Here is a 17,500-nt window from a genome sequence, read left to right on the forward strand (position 1 = left end):
CCCTCCTACGATACATCTGTTAACCATTTTAATAATTACGCGATAACGTTGAAGAAATTTGCAGAAAACCACCAGGTCGTTTTCTCATAAACCAGCGTTGACGTAGGATTCAGAAGGAGGCGTCCCACACGCGACGTCACGAAAATCAGTGTTTGCCGGGAAATCCAAATGCCAAGTTTTTTCAGAGGCAGACCAATTCGCCTCAAATGGCTTGATTTCCACTGAATTTTTCTGGTACTGCGCAGGGTAAAAAAAATTGCAGAGAATGCAGAATGTTCCAGATATTTGACCAAAGTTTAATATAAAATAGGAGAATTACATTGATCTTGCTCCTGAATTTACCCGTGATATGCACTTGAAGGCGCAATCAGTGCGCCGATATAAAAAACCCCTGAAAACACACTTGCTTTGCGAAGTATTGAGTTGCGTGTCTGATGCATTACCGAGCCTTATTTCCTTGTCTGGTTTCCTGATCACTGATTTCCTGTTTCTCGTCTTTGATCCTGCCGAGTCTACGACGGCCTGTTTTGCGTCGCTCAACCTGTTGCCTTGATTTTGCCTGCCGTTCTGGATTGTTTACCGTCTTCACTTGTATAAATAAACACACCTTCATCCGTCTCCCACCCATCTCTGACAGAATACTTCACACTCCCTGATAAAGAGAAGCACATTCACCTGTTCATACGCCATGTTCAGGAACAAATTAATGTTAATGGCGCTGAAACCGGTGCGGTTGGAGTCTTGATCCGAGTCGAGTCCGAGAACAATAGTGGACTGGACTCGAAATTTTTATTTATTTTTTTTCTTGACTTGATCACTGGGGACTCGAGACTGGACTCGAGGTTTAGTGACTCGACGACACCGCTGGCAGCAAGAGGAACTTTTATTTAGTTAGTGGGCTCGTTAATTTTCAGAATTTTTAATTTCTCCACCCTGTCGATTGACGCCTTGTCCTTCTTGACGTTGGTGTCCAAAACACCCCCCAACACACCATTTTTGATGCATAGCAAAGTATCCATCTCAATGTCGCCTGAGTAGGTGCATTTGTTATGATGTTAGCGAATTAATTTTAACCTCACATTAATTTCAACATACAAGCATAAATATGACTGGTAACTGTTAATATTATTAAAAGAATACTGTTATGAACGGTAAACGCATTTTACTTGACAATTTTGACACAAATGCAGTTACTCCTTCCAGCCCATCACCATCCCCCTGTAAATTATTGTAAAATTAGAATTATTCACTTTTAACTATCCGGCTATAACAAGTATTACATTTTAACTATCAGGTACATTTTTACTTATCACATAAACACTGTATAAGTTATTCGGGAAATATTTATTTTCTCAACATCAGATGTTGTTGTTTGCTTAACGAACAAACAAAAGTAAAAAGCATAAGTGTAAAAACAACGCTTGATCATTCATAAAATAATAAAACTCTCTCTGTTTGGGAGATCACTGCAGTGGCGTGGTCGCTCTGACAGTTTTTCTTCCAATCAAAAAAAGTTTCGAGGGAAGAATTACAGTCGTGGTTTCTGTTGCCTTCTACTGGATCGTTATCGAGGTTTTCTCCTCTCAACCATTCACACACTACAGGCAGTTTTGAGTCGCCAGTTAATCTCGTGTCTTTGGGCTGTGGGGAGGAAACAAACTCCACACAGAAAGGCCCCTGCTGGCCGTGAGGTTTGAACCTGGAACCTCCTGTTATAACACGAACTTGAGTTAATCCGTTTGTTACACAACTGATTTGTGAATAAATGAAGCATGGTGGTGGTAGTGCTGTTTCTTAAAAAAAAAATTGAATATAAAATAAAACTATTCTTGACTTTTTTTTTTATTTTATTGAATGCGGATGTGTCTTTGAAGGTGCAGGTCATTTTGAAATGTTGAATAAATTTTAGGAAAATTTTCTCAACATTGGCCGAAAATTATCGTGGGTGGAATAAACTATAGATTTGAGACTACACTAACTGTTAGATCCATGTATCCATCCATCCATCCATTATCTGTAGCCGCTTTATCCTGTTCTACAGGGTCGCAGGCTACCTGGAGCCTATCCCAACTGACTATGGGTGAGAGGCGGGGTACACCCTGGACAAGTCGCCAGGTCATCACAGGGCTGACACACAGACACAGACAACCATTCACACTCACATTCACACCTACAGTCAATTTAGAGTCACCAGTTAACCTAACCTGCATGTCTTTGGACTGTGGGGGAAACCGGAGCACCCGGAGGAAACCCACGCGGACACGGGGAGAACATGCAAACTCCACACAGAAAGGCCCTCGCCGGCCACGGGGCTCGAACCCGGACCTTCTTGCTGTGAGGCGACAGCGCGAGCCGCTACACCACCGTGCCGCCTGTTAACTCCTGATCTGAAATTTATTGCAATTTTGTCAAGCATTTTAATTCTTTGAAAACATCTGGGGTTTGATTATGTAAAGTTCCGAATGGTTTTTATTTTTATTTATTTATTTTTTTTAAATCCCCCACTGGCTGAAAGGCCCAAAGGAGGATTATGTCATTGCCATGTCCGTCCCGGGAACGGTGCTCACCTTCTGAAATGCACTCTTCTCACAATTTTTGGAGGAATTTCACGAAACTTGGCAGGATTTTTTGTTATGTGTCGCTAATAGACAGATTGTAATTTCGTTTAGTTCGGTCACATTTTACCAGAGTTACAGCCCTTGATTAACAAAACTATAATTTGACAGTTTCATGAGAGTGTTTTCCTTCTGAAATTAACTCCTCTCACAATATTTGAAGGAATTTCACCAAACTTGGTAAAAGGCATTGTTATATGTCAGTAGTACGCATATTGTAATTTTGTTCAATTCTGTCACATTTTACCAGAGTTCCAGCCCTTGATTAACAACCTTGTACTTTTACAATTTCATGAAGGTGTGCTCGCCTTCTGACGTCAACTCCTCTCACAATTTTTGGACGAATTTCTCGAAGCTTGGCAAAAGGCCTTGTTATATGACGGTAATACGCATACTGCGATTTAATGTAGTTTGTGAAAATTTTCCCATAGTTTTGACACCTTGATTAAATAACGTGTACTTTGACAATTTCATGAGGGTGTAAAATTTCTCAGTTTCAACATTTAATATGTCGTCTTTGTCCTATTTTCAAGGAAATATAGGGTTTCCATGATTTTGCAAATGATCACGTTCTGTTTTTATCCCCCGCTGGCCAAAAGGCCTGAAGGTGGATTATGTCGTGGTGATGTCCGTCCGTCCCGGGAAGGGTGCTCACCTTCTGAAATCAACTCCTCTCACGGTTTTTGGAGGAATTTCACGAAACTTGACGAGGCATTGTTATGTCATTCATACGCACATTGTAATTTCATTAAATTCTTTCACATTTTACCAGACTTGTGGCCCTTGATTAACAAAATTATCTCATCTCATTATCTGTAGCTGCTTTATCCTGTTCTACAGGGTCGCAGGCAAGCTGGAGCCTATCCCAGCTGACTACGGGCGAAAGGCGGGGTACACCCTGGACAAGTCGCCAGGTCATCACAGGGCTGACACATAGACACAGACAACCATTCACACTCACATTCACACCTACGGTCAATTTAGAGTCACCAGTTAACCTAACCTGCATGTCTTTGGACTGTGGGGGAAACCGGAGCACCCGGAGGAAACCCACGCGGACACGGGGAGAACATGCAAACTCCGCACAGAAAGGCCCTCGCCGGCCACGGGGCTCGAACCCGGACCTTCTTGCTGTGAGGCGACAGCGCTAACCACTACACCACCGTGCTGCCCTAACAGAATTATACTTTTGACAATTTCATGGAGGTGTGCTCGCCTTCTGACGTCAACTCCTCTCACAATTTTTGGATTAATTTCTCGAAGCTTGGCAAAAGGCCTTGTTATATGACGGTAATACGCATACTGCGATTTAATTTAATTTGTGAACATGTTACCAGGGTTTTGAGCCGTGATTAAATAACTTGTACTTTGACAATTTCATGAGGGTGTACGTTCTTCTGAAATCAACTCCTCTCACAATTAGTGGAGGAATTTCACTCAACTTGGCAAAAGCCTTTGTTATATGACAGTTATACGCAGATTGAAATTTCGTTTAATTTGGGCAAATTTTACCAGAGTTATGCCCTTGATTATTAACAAACTTGTACTTTTGGCAATTTCATCAAGGTGTGCTTGCTTTCTGAAATCAACTTCCTTCACAATTTTTATTATCCGCCGCTGGCCGAAAGGCCGGAAGGGGGATTATGTCGTGGCGATGTCTGTCCCGGGAAGGGTGCTCACTTTCTGAAATCAACTCCTCTCATAATTTTTGGAAGAATTTCACGCAACTTGACAGGATTCTTTGTTCTATGTCGGTAATACGCAGATTGCAATTTCGTTCAATTCATTCACATTTGACCAGAGTTATGGCCGAGTTGCCGGCGGGGGATGTTGTGCTCTCAGAGCACTCTTGTTTTTCATGTTTTTGTCGAAAACAAGTGAATCTTGTTCCTCTTGTCTAATAAGCTGCTGTTATTAATAGGCCAGTGTTTGCTGAAAGGAAGCATTGTGTGTTTGTCCTTGTGTGGCGAGATGGAAATCTTTTATATGAATACATTAGTTTCATTTATTTATTTATTAACTTATTTCCTTGAAATTCAGTTCTTGTTAGTGTGGTGATACAAACCCCATGCCCAGTAATCCCTCAGTTCTGGAGATGATGGAACAGGAGATCGAGCTCTTGTCAGAATATTCCTGGACTCCTCCTAAAGTCACACGCTGCCTGACTAAATAGTCCGTCAAAACGGTGCTCTGCCGCAGGTTCATCAGAGTTACTGTCGGAAATGTGCACTTTCGATACTTATTACTGTTGTATGTAATTTTGGATGGAGCACTGGAGACCTGAACATCCATTTCTGCCATGTCAAAACTTCCACCTCATTTCTGTCGAACGTCAAAAACGTTTGAGGATATAAAAATGTCCGTTTCATGAAATACCGTGACCGAGGTCTTGAAAGTACTGAGCGAGGCCCTCTGGGCCGAGGTCAGTATTCGAGGCCGAGGTCACGGTATTTCACCATACGGACCGACCTTAAGCTGGTAAATAATATATTTATTTTTTTCTTTACCAAATTCTAACAGAAAATGAGAGCGCCCGAAAGGGAAAATCGAGGCGAGCCGCCATTTTGAATCCTCATTCACGGCTGTAATGCAAATTGCTTCCTCCTCGGTATACAAGTGCACTTCCATGGCAGGAAAAAAACTACATTTTGCCACCTATGTAGTCCCCTATTTATACAAATAGGAGTCATTCAGGATTCAGCCATGTTTTTGCTCGGCGTTAGCAACAGTTACAGGTTTTAGCTTTCTCCTGAAATGTTTTCTTTTATTTCTTCTTCCTCAGGGTAATAAAACTCACTTTCGCAGTGAACACTGTCGTTATCGCTATCCATGCTGTAAAATTAATGCTATTCTCCTGAGAAATACTGGCAAATTTTTATAAGATTTTTGATAATCTTATAAATAAATCTTAGAAAAAAGATAAATGTTGACAAAAAATGCTACCATGTTTGTTGTTGTTGTGAACGAGCGAGTCGCCAGAGGTCCGTAACCGGGGTCCATATCGTAGGATACAGACCCGCTCGCCAGCCAATCAGAGCGCAGGATTTGGTCCGCGAAAAAAATAATTATTTTTATTTCTGGAGAACTGGTAACCGATGCACCTTTTTAAGATGTTCTCTCCGTACTCCTGCAGGATGTCACGGGCTGGTGGTACGGTCCAGTAAAACTGACTTTTGAATGTTCGTTTCACGCTGTGCTGCGGAGCACATTTCAAATAAAACGTCACGTTTTTACCGCAACAAATCAAATAACCCAGTACATTAAGATGATGAGGGGCAATGACGGACCGTGAATAGAGTCGAGCCTGAATTCATGAAACGCTTTTCAGTTATGAAGCCAGTGCTGTCGGCTGGCAATCCGCTTCACTCGAAAACCTGAAGTGGACGTGGCTCTGTGGCCAAAGATTTTGTGTAGTCTTGAGGAAACAAGTGACGTTTGCTTGTCTTTTTATTTATTTATTTTTTCCGTAACCAAGCAACTGTTGATGGATGAGTCAAATCAGCTTGCTTGTATCTTCGACATCTCAAATAATTTGTGTTTTAATTCAGTTATTCTCGGAAGGTGAAGTGAATAATAACCGAGATGAAACCGAGGTTATTATTCACCGATATTTACTGAGCCTTAGGCTTAGAATTGTTTTCGGATAAATATGCAGGTGATTTTTTTTTTTTAAATAAAAAAAAAAATCATATTCGGAAAGATGTAATTTATTTCAAACTTCAGAAGCGGCATGCAAATGTAATAACGGCGCACACAGGCTTGTCACTTATCTCTGCTGAGTCCTATAAAATACTTTGTTTTGAAATGGATGAATAAATCACAATTCCACCTTAGCTTTGAATAGTTTTAGACCAAACTTCGTAGCATCTTTCGTGCTTTTAGGAACAGCACTTTCTTTCATAATTTGCAATTCTTCCTCACTTATAGTGACAAAGCGATCGGCTGACATTTCGCCGAATCGTTCGAGCTGATTATTGAGAAATAGTCCGAATCTCTCGACCAATCAGCATGCACGATTTCCGATTATCACCTCCATATTTATACGAATAACAGATAGGGATGCTGTAGTATTAGTGCCGGTGTTAATACACAGGCGAGTATCAACCTCAGGATGGCTCCGCCCACTGGATACAGAGTGGCTAATATGGTTTTGTACGCTTTTCTGGCCACAACCTTCAGAATCGGTCTGATTTAGCTCTTAACAGTTCTGTGTTTAAGCTCTTCTGTGCACTGAAATGGTTCATTGTTCTTCAGAAGCTGCTCTTTATCTTGGTCAGAGTCACTGTGGATCCAGAACCTGACCAGATGTAAAGGTGAAGTGAGAATATATCCTCAGTGGCCATCACAGGGCACCCACAATTATACACTCCATCAATCAAAGTCCTTCCCACGCCATGTGGCGCATAGAGCGGCGCCGATCTCCGTTTCCGTAGCCCTCGGCCTCTCGCCTATTACATAGCTAGGGTTACAGTGGGGGGCGGGTCCTCTGGTAACCGCGAGAGTTTGACTCCCCACTCGCATCTGTATTGCAGCTTGCCTTGCCAGACGGCAGTAGGTACCATTTTTATGATGGTCTTTGGTCTGACCCGACCGTGAAGAGAACTCGTGATCTCCCGATCGAGAGGCGGACACGCTAACCACGAGGCCAACTCGCGGTATAACGCGCTCCTTCATACCTGGGGCAATTTGGACACATCAGTCCACCTACCCACGTGTTGTTTGGAGGAGAGAGGAAACCTACATGTACAGTACCAGTCAGAAGTCTGGACACACCTACTCACTTTCTGTATTGTGAATATTTTCTACGTTGTAGAACAATACTGAAGACCTCAGAGCCATGAAATAACACATGGAAGAGATATGGAATTATGTGGTAAACAAAAAGGTGTTTTAAAAAACCCCAAAATGTGTTTCATAGTTTAGATTCTTCAAAGTAGCCAGCGTTTACCTTGATGACGCTTTAGACTCTCTTGTCATTCTCTTAACCAGCGTCATGAGGTAGTCATTTGGAACACTTTTCAATTAACAGGTGCCTCGTCAAAGGTTAATTAGCGCAATTTCTAGCCGCCTTCATGTGTTTCAGATCAAACAGTAAATAATAAAAATACAGTCAATAGCCCTATTCCACAACTGTAGTAATCCAGATTATGTCAAGAAGTAACGAAGTAAACGGAAATGACATCCATCATTACTTTTAAGACGTTTTAATGAATAAAAATAAAGAAAAAATACTGAATTAGACGGTGCGCCCAAACTTTTGACTGGTCCTGTATATAGGGAGAACCGTAAAGCTCTTTATATGCATAGAGTCATGGGATATAAAAATGTTCATGGAATCCCATTTTCACATCATCGCCATCATTTGAAATAGTTAGCAGTGATGAAAGCAGCGCTTCTGCTGGGTTCTGAAAAATATTCTCCATTTTTTTTCCTTGAAAAATTAAGTCAAAGAAGTTTAAAGTTAAAGTCCTTCCCACGCCTTACAGTACCTGGTATTCCTAGGCAGTCTCCCACTCAAGTACTAACCAGGCCCACTCTGTATGTGGCGCATCGGGCGGCGCCGATCTCCGTTTCCATAGCCCTCGGCCTCTCGCCTATTACATAGGTAGGGTTACAGTGGGGGGCTAGTCCTCTGGTAACCACGAGAGTTTAACTCCCCATGCACATCTGTATTGCAGCGTGCCTTGCCAGATGGCAGTAGGTACCATTTTTTTGATGGTCTTTGGTATGACCCGACCGTGAATAGAACTCACGATCTCCCGATCGAGAGGCGGACACGCTACCACTAGGCCACTAGTCGGTAAGTCAAAGAAGTATTCTTCACTTTTTCTTTTTTTTCTTAGGTACCAACTTAGCAATTGGACTTAATACAGGTTTATACCAACTAAGGGTGGCATTGTTGGGTAGGGTCACGATACGATATGATGCGTATCGCGATACATTGTATATTATCTAACATTTTGGTAAAATGTAATTCAAAAGACAAAAACAAAAGTATGGTTGAAAAATGCTAATTTCCCCAAATATCTCCAAACTGGAGGTGTGTACCCAATTGGAGCGTTTGCGATGGGCATTTTATCCTCCTTCACTTTTTGAAAAACTATGATAGGATTTGTGAAATAATATGTCAAATAACTACCGATTAACTAGCTACGAGTGAAATATCACCGCACTACCTTAAAAACGTAAAGCAGAAATGATAGACGGCGCCAGCTTCCAACACATCCCTGTTTAAGCGAGCGTGATTTTGCGAGATCCAAAATGGCAGCCTCCGTTGTAAGACGCTTCGGAGCTGAACAGAAGTAAAAATTGTGAGTTTCTTCAACGAAAATCGTTTGAAAACAAAAAATGAATGAAATGACCAGTGAGGGTAAGGTATCGCAATACTTGTGGACAATGCAATACGCGAATCGTGGCTGCAGAAATTGTGATATATCGGTGAATCGTGCCAGCCTTAATACCAACCAAACTGGCACAATTCAAATATTTGTACAGATGCAGCTAGGCCTCTCCATTACATATAAAATTTGGGCTCCACTCCAGCCTCTAATACGCAAGACTTGATTTTGGACTCCCTGTGCACCATCAAGCTAAAATAAACCTCTTTAGTTTGAGCTTACTGAAGGTTATTTTAACTTGGAATTACTCAGACGAGGTATTAGGACTCCCTTTAGCCTTTACTTCAACACACAACTTGATTTCACACACAACTTGGACCAACCAACAGTGAAGGAATCCAAATTTCCCATCGATTTACAAACTGAACACAGAATGACGCCACATTCTTCATCATACATTCGCCACGAGGACTCAACACACCACACTCCTCGAAACAGAGCTCCCTTCAGTCACTTGCCGGCTGACAGCACTTTCACTTTGGCGGTTTCCTTTTTTTTTTTTTCCTGACCCCTGTATTACTGACACTGTCCGATGTGCTCAGGGATGGTATGGACTCGGAGTGTGCCTCCCCCATGACTCTTTCGGCCCTTAAATCGTTGTCACTGCTTGAAGAAACTCGCCCAAAAAACTTGACCAGCTTACACTGCGTAATCGTTTGGTTCACGCAGAGATAATTACACCACCACACCCGGCCGATTAAAGGGGAACTGAAGTCATTTTTAAACTTGCTTTAATTCTTAATTAATGTTTTATTCAATTACTTTTTTTTTTTTTAACCTTATATCATGACTCATATTGGCATGTTATATTACGCTTATCGGCCTTTTCGGTTTTTAGCCATGTCGAATGTAGTTCGTTTGGTCCACAGCAGGCGTCGCTGATCCATGCGATCTTCACAAGACTTGTGCGAGACTTGAAACATGACGTGTCAGCGCCGCCATTTTGAAAACTGTTTACACATCGGCCAGATCGCCATATCATTCCAGTTTAGATTAATTTCGAGATTTGCCAGCTTCATCAGTGATGGAGATTATTCCATACGACTTCGAACCAATGTGGAATAGAAAGAAAGAAAGAAAGAAAGAAAGCACAACTTTATTCATCACACACTTGTGAAATTCCTCTCTGCATTTAACCCATCTGAAGCAGTGAGCACACACACATACCCAGAGCAGTGGGCAGCCATGCTAACAGCGCCCGGGGACCAGTTGGGAGTTCGGTGCCTCGCTCAAGGGCACCTCAGCCCAAGACCGTCCCATATTAACCTAACCGCATGTCTTTGGACTGTGGGGGAAACCGGAGCACCCGGAGGAAACCCACGGGGAGAACATGCAAACTCCACACAGAAAGGCCCTCGCCGGCCACGGGGCTTGAACCCAGGACCTTCTTGCTGTGAGGCGACCGTGCTAACCACTTAAACCACCGTGACGAGTAGAGAAGAGTTGGAAAGACAACAGGATAAGGACGATTCCATCGCGTTGGTATTTACATCATTACTGTCGCACAATTAAAACGTGCCAGATCAGGCGGCTGGTGGGTTTTCAAAATAATAAACACATGCATGTATTTTTGTGATAAACACACATTATAGGCTATTGAGCGCATTTCCCACATAATCCTCACTAAGGTTTCGGACAGCACTACAAAATGGCGTCCCTGCTATTAGAGTGCCCTGTATAGTGAGTAGGGAGCGATTTCGGACACAGGGAAAACTTCCGGCTTGATTACATCAGCATTCGAAAGAGGGCGCGCGCGTCTTTTGATGATGTTGGCAGATGTTGGTCACTTGGATTTCCGCTGTACGTTTTACTTCCGTCCTACAGTGTCTCGCACAGGTCTCAACGAATCTCGTTTACGGCCATCGCTTTGACGTATGGACTGATGTATTACAGAGCATATTTCACACACTCATAACTTGCTACAGCAGTGACAAAATAGCGATCAGAAATGCATTCCTGCATTTTATAAAATGAGAAGTAGATTTTTGATGATAAATTTGCCTTCAGTTCCTCTTTAAGGCGTACTGCAACTGGTTAAAGCTTGGCGCTTATTTGGTCATTGTTTACGCTCTGGCTTTTCCAGAAAGGGATTTCTATAAAAGATGACTTATGATCACGATAAGTACATTCGTCACTGTAATGACCGCGAGGAATTTTGTCTTCGTCACCGATGGATTATGTTGGTCAGCGACGAGTGTGACGAGCGCCAGCAGGAACCCTGTTGAAGGAGAGAATCGTGCATGTTTGGCAGTGTTTATTGATGAACTGTATCAGATGCTGGAACAGAGCTCGAGGTCTGGCTTGCTCGAGAAATCAAAGTTGGTTTGTAGCACGTACTGCTTTGCATGAAAAACAATGTGAAATGGAAATCATAACACACACACGTAAAATTATTACAGTAGATCAATAATACATTCATACAGTCAATGTCGTCTGCTGTTTTTATTCTACATGCATTTATCATAGTTACTCTACATTATTACTCACTCCATTTTAACGCATGAGATTTTAAACATAAATTCCCTTAGACAGTGCTGAGCGTAAATGAGTGCACCCCCTTTGAAAAGTAACATTTTAAACAATATCTCAATGAACACAAACAATTTCCAAAATGTTGACGAGACAAAGTTTAATATAACATCTGTTTAACTTATAACGGGAAAGTAAGGTTAATAATCTAACTTAGATTACACATTTTTTCAGTTTTACTCAAATTAGGGTGGTGCAAAAATGAGTACACCCCACAACAAAAACTACTACATCTAGTACTTTGTATGGCCTCCATGATTTTTAAAGGGGTCCAAAATATAACATATACGGTTGCTGATGTGACAAAGTAACGTATTCATAAGTATTCTATCAAATTTATGTACTAGAAAACAACGAAATATCTTGGTAATTGTAAATATAATACTTTATTAATAGTCGGTACGCTAAACTGCACAAGAGTCGCCATTTTTAAAGGACCGTGACGTCAGCCCTACCCACTGCACTAGTGGAACTCGTGTAATCATGGCATCGGGCGCATCAAGTGAAAGCGAAATCTACCACCCAGGGTAGAGAGTCTTCGAATCGTACGAAGAGATCCCGCAAGACACACTGCAAGCAGGCTATGGCTTAGAAGGGTACCAGTTTGAACCTAGGAGAGGTACTCTCGACTCCGGTGATGACGAAATAAGAGAAGAAAGCTCGGATGACGGCGAGGATGAGACCGATACTGATGCTGAGCGTGGGGCAGAGCGTCTGCGTGCAGGTGACACGGCGTGGTGCTCGTGCGGAAAATGTAACGTGGAGTTGCTCACGAGTCCAGCCGAATTTATTTGCTGCAATGAGATAGGCGCCACCCGTGGACTTGCGAAATCGTCGCAAGAGGCAGAAACGGGTATTTCCAACCTCAATGAGCCATATTGTTTATTTACAACTGGGCACATACATACGTCATGAGTGTTAGGCAGAGAAAATTAAGGTGCATTCTGATTGGATAAAATTAATATCATGGTGGGCTGTTCAAACTGCGAAAATAGTTTGCTCGAGCTACTTTCAAAACACTATAACTTTCCAACCTTAGAACAAAAAACTTTTGTAAGTCTTGAATAAGGTTCGTCATTGTGTTTTTTATTGTTATATTTACTCTATATATTGCCCTCTGTTCCCCTTTAATGGCAGCACCAAGTCTTCTAGGCATGGAATGAACAAGTTGGCGACATTTTGCAACATCAATCTTTTTCCATTCTTCAACAATGACCTCTTTTAGTGACTGGATGCTGGATGGAGAGCGATGCTCAACTTGTCTCTTCAGAATTCCCCATAGGTGTTCAAGTGGGTTCAGATCAGGAGACGTACTTGGCCACTGAATCACTTTCACCCTGTTCTTATTCAGAAATCCAACAGTGGCCTGAGATGTGTGTTTAGTCATGTTGGAAAGTGCACAACAACCAAGGGCACGGAGTGATGGTAGAATCTTCTCTTTCAGTATAGAGCAATACATCTGTGAATTCATGATGCTATCAATGAAATGCAGCTCCCCGACACCAGCAGCACTCATGCAGCCCCACATAAGGACACTGCCACCACCATGTTTCACTGTAGGCACCAGGCATTTTTCTTTGTATTCCTCACCTTTGCGACGCCATACAGTTTCGAAGCCATCAGTTCCAAAAACATTTATCTTGGTCTCATCACTCCAGAGTATAGAGTCCTAGGGTGTTTTCACACTTGGTCCCTTTCAGCCATCTAACCAAACTCAGATCGATGACTCAGCATTTTTTGCGCATACCGTATGTGAACACTCCAACCGTACCCAGACCCCTTTAAAGTGAACCGAACTCAGACCACCTCAGGAGGTGGTCTCAGTACGGTTCGCTAAAAATCAACAGTACGGTTCGCCTAATCTGCGCATTGTGAACAAAAGGTGCACCGGGTTCACTTCGCCTTTTTCACTGTAGTTTAACCTTCTTCGTTTGCCGTAGTTGGTCACGTGACTGTAGCAGGGAAACTCAACTTCCTTTTGGAACTTACCACAGCCGCTTTACAGTTCTCTGAACTGACTGACTGATGAGTCGGCCACAGTAATATAACTATATTTTATATATATATATTAGTGCTGTCAAGTGATTAAAATATTTAATCGCGATTAATGTCGCGACTGTCATAGTTAACTCGCGATTAATCGCAATTTAATCGGACATTTTTGTCACATGAAAAACCATTGTAATTCTCTTATCAGCATAAAGTGAATGGGCTTGCTTTGTACCAATGTTTTTTTTTTTGCAGAACATAACACTACGGAGCCGTAGAGGGGACATGGTGAATAAAAAAATAACAAAGCGTGGGAACGACTTATAAGGCGTGTGCACGAGATATTAATGCGCGCGCACGAGTTATAACCCGTGCACACGCTTTGCGTTAAGGCGTGCGCTCGGGTAATTAAAAGTGAGGGGACGAGTTACTACGGCTCCGTATAACACGTCTTGTCACAGCCACTGCAAAGTCGGGCTGGAGCCGCCGATGGGAAAACGAAACCTAAGCCGAGCACCGTGGCTCTTCGTCCCGAGGCGCGGCAGCACGAGCTGCCTGCGCTGGTTCTTTGGGGGAGGAGGGCAGAGGACTCTGGCTGTGCGGGGCGTGGCATTACAGTCTACCTGCTATCGTTTTTCTAAGCAAAGTCTCTGTTCCAAGTTCCTGGCAGTTTCAAAAGCTTATGAAAAACCTACATCATGTCACAGAGCGTTAATCTCGCGATAAAAAAATTATCGCCGTTAAAATTGAGTCAAGTTAACGCGTTAATAACGCGACATTTTTGACAGCACTTATATATATATATATAATGCATTTATTTTCCTTAATCCGCACTATTTTGATCAAAGAATACAGCAGGGCAAGCATGGCAGCAGACATTTTGATTCAAGAGAAAATTACCCAGAATTCCGTGCACTGGGGGTCTGAGGGCTCTAGAGGACCTGGTGTGAACAGAAAGAGGACTGAGGCCCCATCAAAGCTTAACTGGACCAGAAAGAGAACCCAGTCCTCTTTGTAATAAATTCACAGTGTGAACACAAAAACAACTGAGTTCTTTTTCTGTTGGTCCACTTAAAGAGGACTGAGTCTGGTTCCTTTAAAGGGGACCAGGTGTGAAAACACCCCTAGTAGTCTTCATCTTTGTCAGCATGGACCCTGGCAAACTCTAGGTGGGCTTTTTTGTGCCTGGGCTTTAGGAGAGGCTTCTTTTGTGGATGGCATCCATGCATGCCATTCCTCTGCAGCGTACGCCGTATTGTATCACGGGAAATAGTCACCCCAGTTTGGCTTTCTGCTTCTTTAGATAACTGCAGTGAACTTGCATGCCGATTTTCTTCAACCCTTCTCATCAGAAGACGCTCCTGTCGAGGTGTTAACTTCCGTGGATGACCTGGACGTCTCTGTGAGATGGTTGCAGTTCCATCTTTCTTTAATTTTTGTACCACTTTTGCTACAGTATTCTGACTGATAAGTAAAGCTTTGCTGATCTTCTTGTAGCCTTCACCTTTGTGGTAGAAATAAATTATTTTCTTTGGGGAATTCTGAAGAGACAAGTTGAGCATCACTCTCCATCCAGCATCCAGTCACTAAAAGAGGTCATTGTTGAAGAATGGAAAAAGATTGATGTTGCAAAATGTCGCCAACTTGTTCATTCCATGCCTAGAAGACTTGGTGCTGTCATTAAAAATCATGGAGGCCATACAAAGTACTAGATGTAGTAGTTTTTGTTGTGGGGTGTACTCATTTTTGCACCACCCTAATTTGAGTAAAACTGAAAAATGTGTAATCTAAGTTATATTATTAACCTTACTTTCCCGTTATAAGTTAAACAGATGTTATATTAAACTTTGTCTCGTCAACATTTTGGAAATTGTTTGTGTTCATTGAGAGATTGTTTAAAATGTTAGTTTTCAAACAGGGTGGACTCATTTACACTGAGCATTGGATATGCATAATATACTGTGAATGGGGAAAACCCCAAAACAACCTAAACTATGAACAAAACATCACTCACACAGACTAAAAATGGTCTCAAGTCTAAAAATTTTGCATGAAGATGGTGGACCTGTAGAGAACTTTGTAAATGTATGTATCTGTCTGTCCGTAGAGATCAGTGCATAATTCGACACGATTCATCCGACATCAAAACCCTGACACTTCATGCAAGTTTCAGCGACTCTAGCTTTGTTGGTCTGGTCTCCTGTGGTCGCTGTCAGTTTGGCGAGGATAAAAACTCGCATGCAGACGGATGATAAATGCAGTTTCAGGTGTAAAGCCAAGGTTGGAAAGCTCGCACCTGGCCTTTCCTGTTTCCTCATAGGCTGAAATTTTCTTGTGGATTATTTTATGATTCTGCATATTCAAGACAATTTAGTCTGAAACACTTCTTCTCTTATGTTTATTCAGGCCCCGGTGGGTTTATTTTCTCCTCTCGATAGGCGAGCAGAAGCTCTCGTGCAGCAGTAATCAGTGAGGCGGAAGAAATCCCCGTGCCCATGAATGGAAGATTAGGTCGATGCCTTGCATAAACTCTGCTGAGCTGATGGTCTTTTTCACTCGCCGTGTGCTCGCAGAGTTATTCTCTGTGCTCGAGGGCGAACGGATGCTGTGCTTTCCTGATCGCCTCTGCTCATGAGGATGGCTTGGTGATCGTTTTTGATATTTACGCAGCACTTTTTTACGCAAACCTGTTACGCTTCGTTTGTGAAGAGGTTCTTCACAGCCTGCCACGTCGTCTTTTTGTCTCCTCCCATCCTGTGTGTTAATTTGATCATTGCTGCCTGATTGCTTTCCCAAAGCCAGTCGCAGGGATACCAGAAATAAATAATTCCAAAAGCTTGCATAATTACGATAAGGCATGTTCATGTGAGTCGTAGGAGAGCACTGACGGAGATAAATCAGCCGGCTGTCCTTTCACAGAGGTCAGTGACACGGAGGCAGCGCATTGATGGCATTCTCCCTCCTACGCCGTCCTCTCTGTCCCTCATAGGCACGCCATGATTTCTCAGGCACTCAGTAGGGGGAGACATTGCCCTCTGCTGTGGAGCTGTGGGAAGGGAAAAGCAGAAACTCTTGAGAACGGCGTTCACATCGACGCTGTCCTCCGGAGTGCATTACTTTGAGACTTTATTATAATCATAAATATTATGACTAAATATTCTCATTTTAATCCGTTGTGATAAACAATATCGATAATACTACTGCGATTTCCACTGGCAGAATGAGTGCTAATTTGAAGGCTAATTGGTCTGAGTTTAGTAATTGTAATTTCATAATTACGTCTTTTTAAATGCAAAACAAACGAGAACTTGAAACGTTCATGTTCGGTTTTTAGTCACATCATAATGGAGGTCTATTAATGTGGTTTTAATCCACCTTCTGGCGAGCTGATCTGCATGGTGCTGGTGAATAAACGAGTGTCATTGATACTGTTATGATGAATTTTTAATTTGCTTCTTAATTAGAACAGGTTTTAAGTCTTTTTTTTTTTTTTTTCCTGAATCTAAATTTTATAGGACATTTTTACTGCACTTTTGGGTTCTACAACAGCAGTGATTATAGGGAAGCAATTTTGTGCCAAAATGTTCATACAATACTTGTGAAATATCAAACGAAAACGACAAATCAAAATACAAAAAAAGAACAAAAAGTCAATTTTTTTTAGACTGGCAAACAAATTATTTGTGTAATCGTGCAAAATATCAGTCTGTTACTCTTCAGAAACCTTTTATTTTTGTTCCGCGTCTTTCTCAGTTTTGTTTGACGTAATTTATTTTGGTTGCGATTCCAGCTTTCTCGTTTGCGCTCCCTGACTTTTTGCTTGCAGTTTTGGCACAAACTTCACGTGTGGGCGGGCTGTCCAGGAATGCATTCCCATTGGCTAACTTGTGTTTGACTGACAGCTACGCTCGGCCATTCCTCTGGAAGCTGTTGCGGTCACTGTTTGACGAGTGACCGATCCATTGACGG

The 17,500-nt window shown here is 42.2% G+C and overlaps 1 protein-coding gene across 3 annotated transcripts in view; it reads left to right on the top strand.

Moving 5' to 3' along the window:
* tbc1d22a (TBC1 domain family, member 22a) overlaps window positions 1-17,500 on the top strand; it is a 490,669-nt gene that overhangs the window by 61,721 nt on the left and 411,448 nt on the right. The gene's annotated exons all lie outside the window — the stretch shown is intronic.

Source organism: Neoarius graeffei, chromosome 21, assembly GCF_027579695.1.
Source record: "Neoarius graeffei isolate fNeoGra1 chromosome 21, fNeoGra1.pri, whole genome shotgun sequence".
NCBI lineage: Eukaryota > Metazoa > Chordata > Actinopteri > Siluriformes > Ariidae > Neoarius > Neoarius graeffei.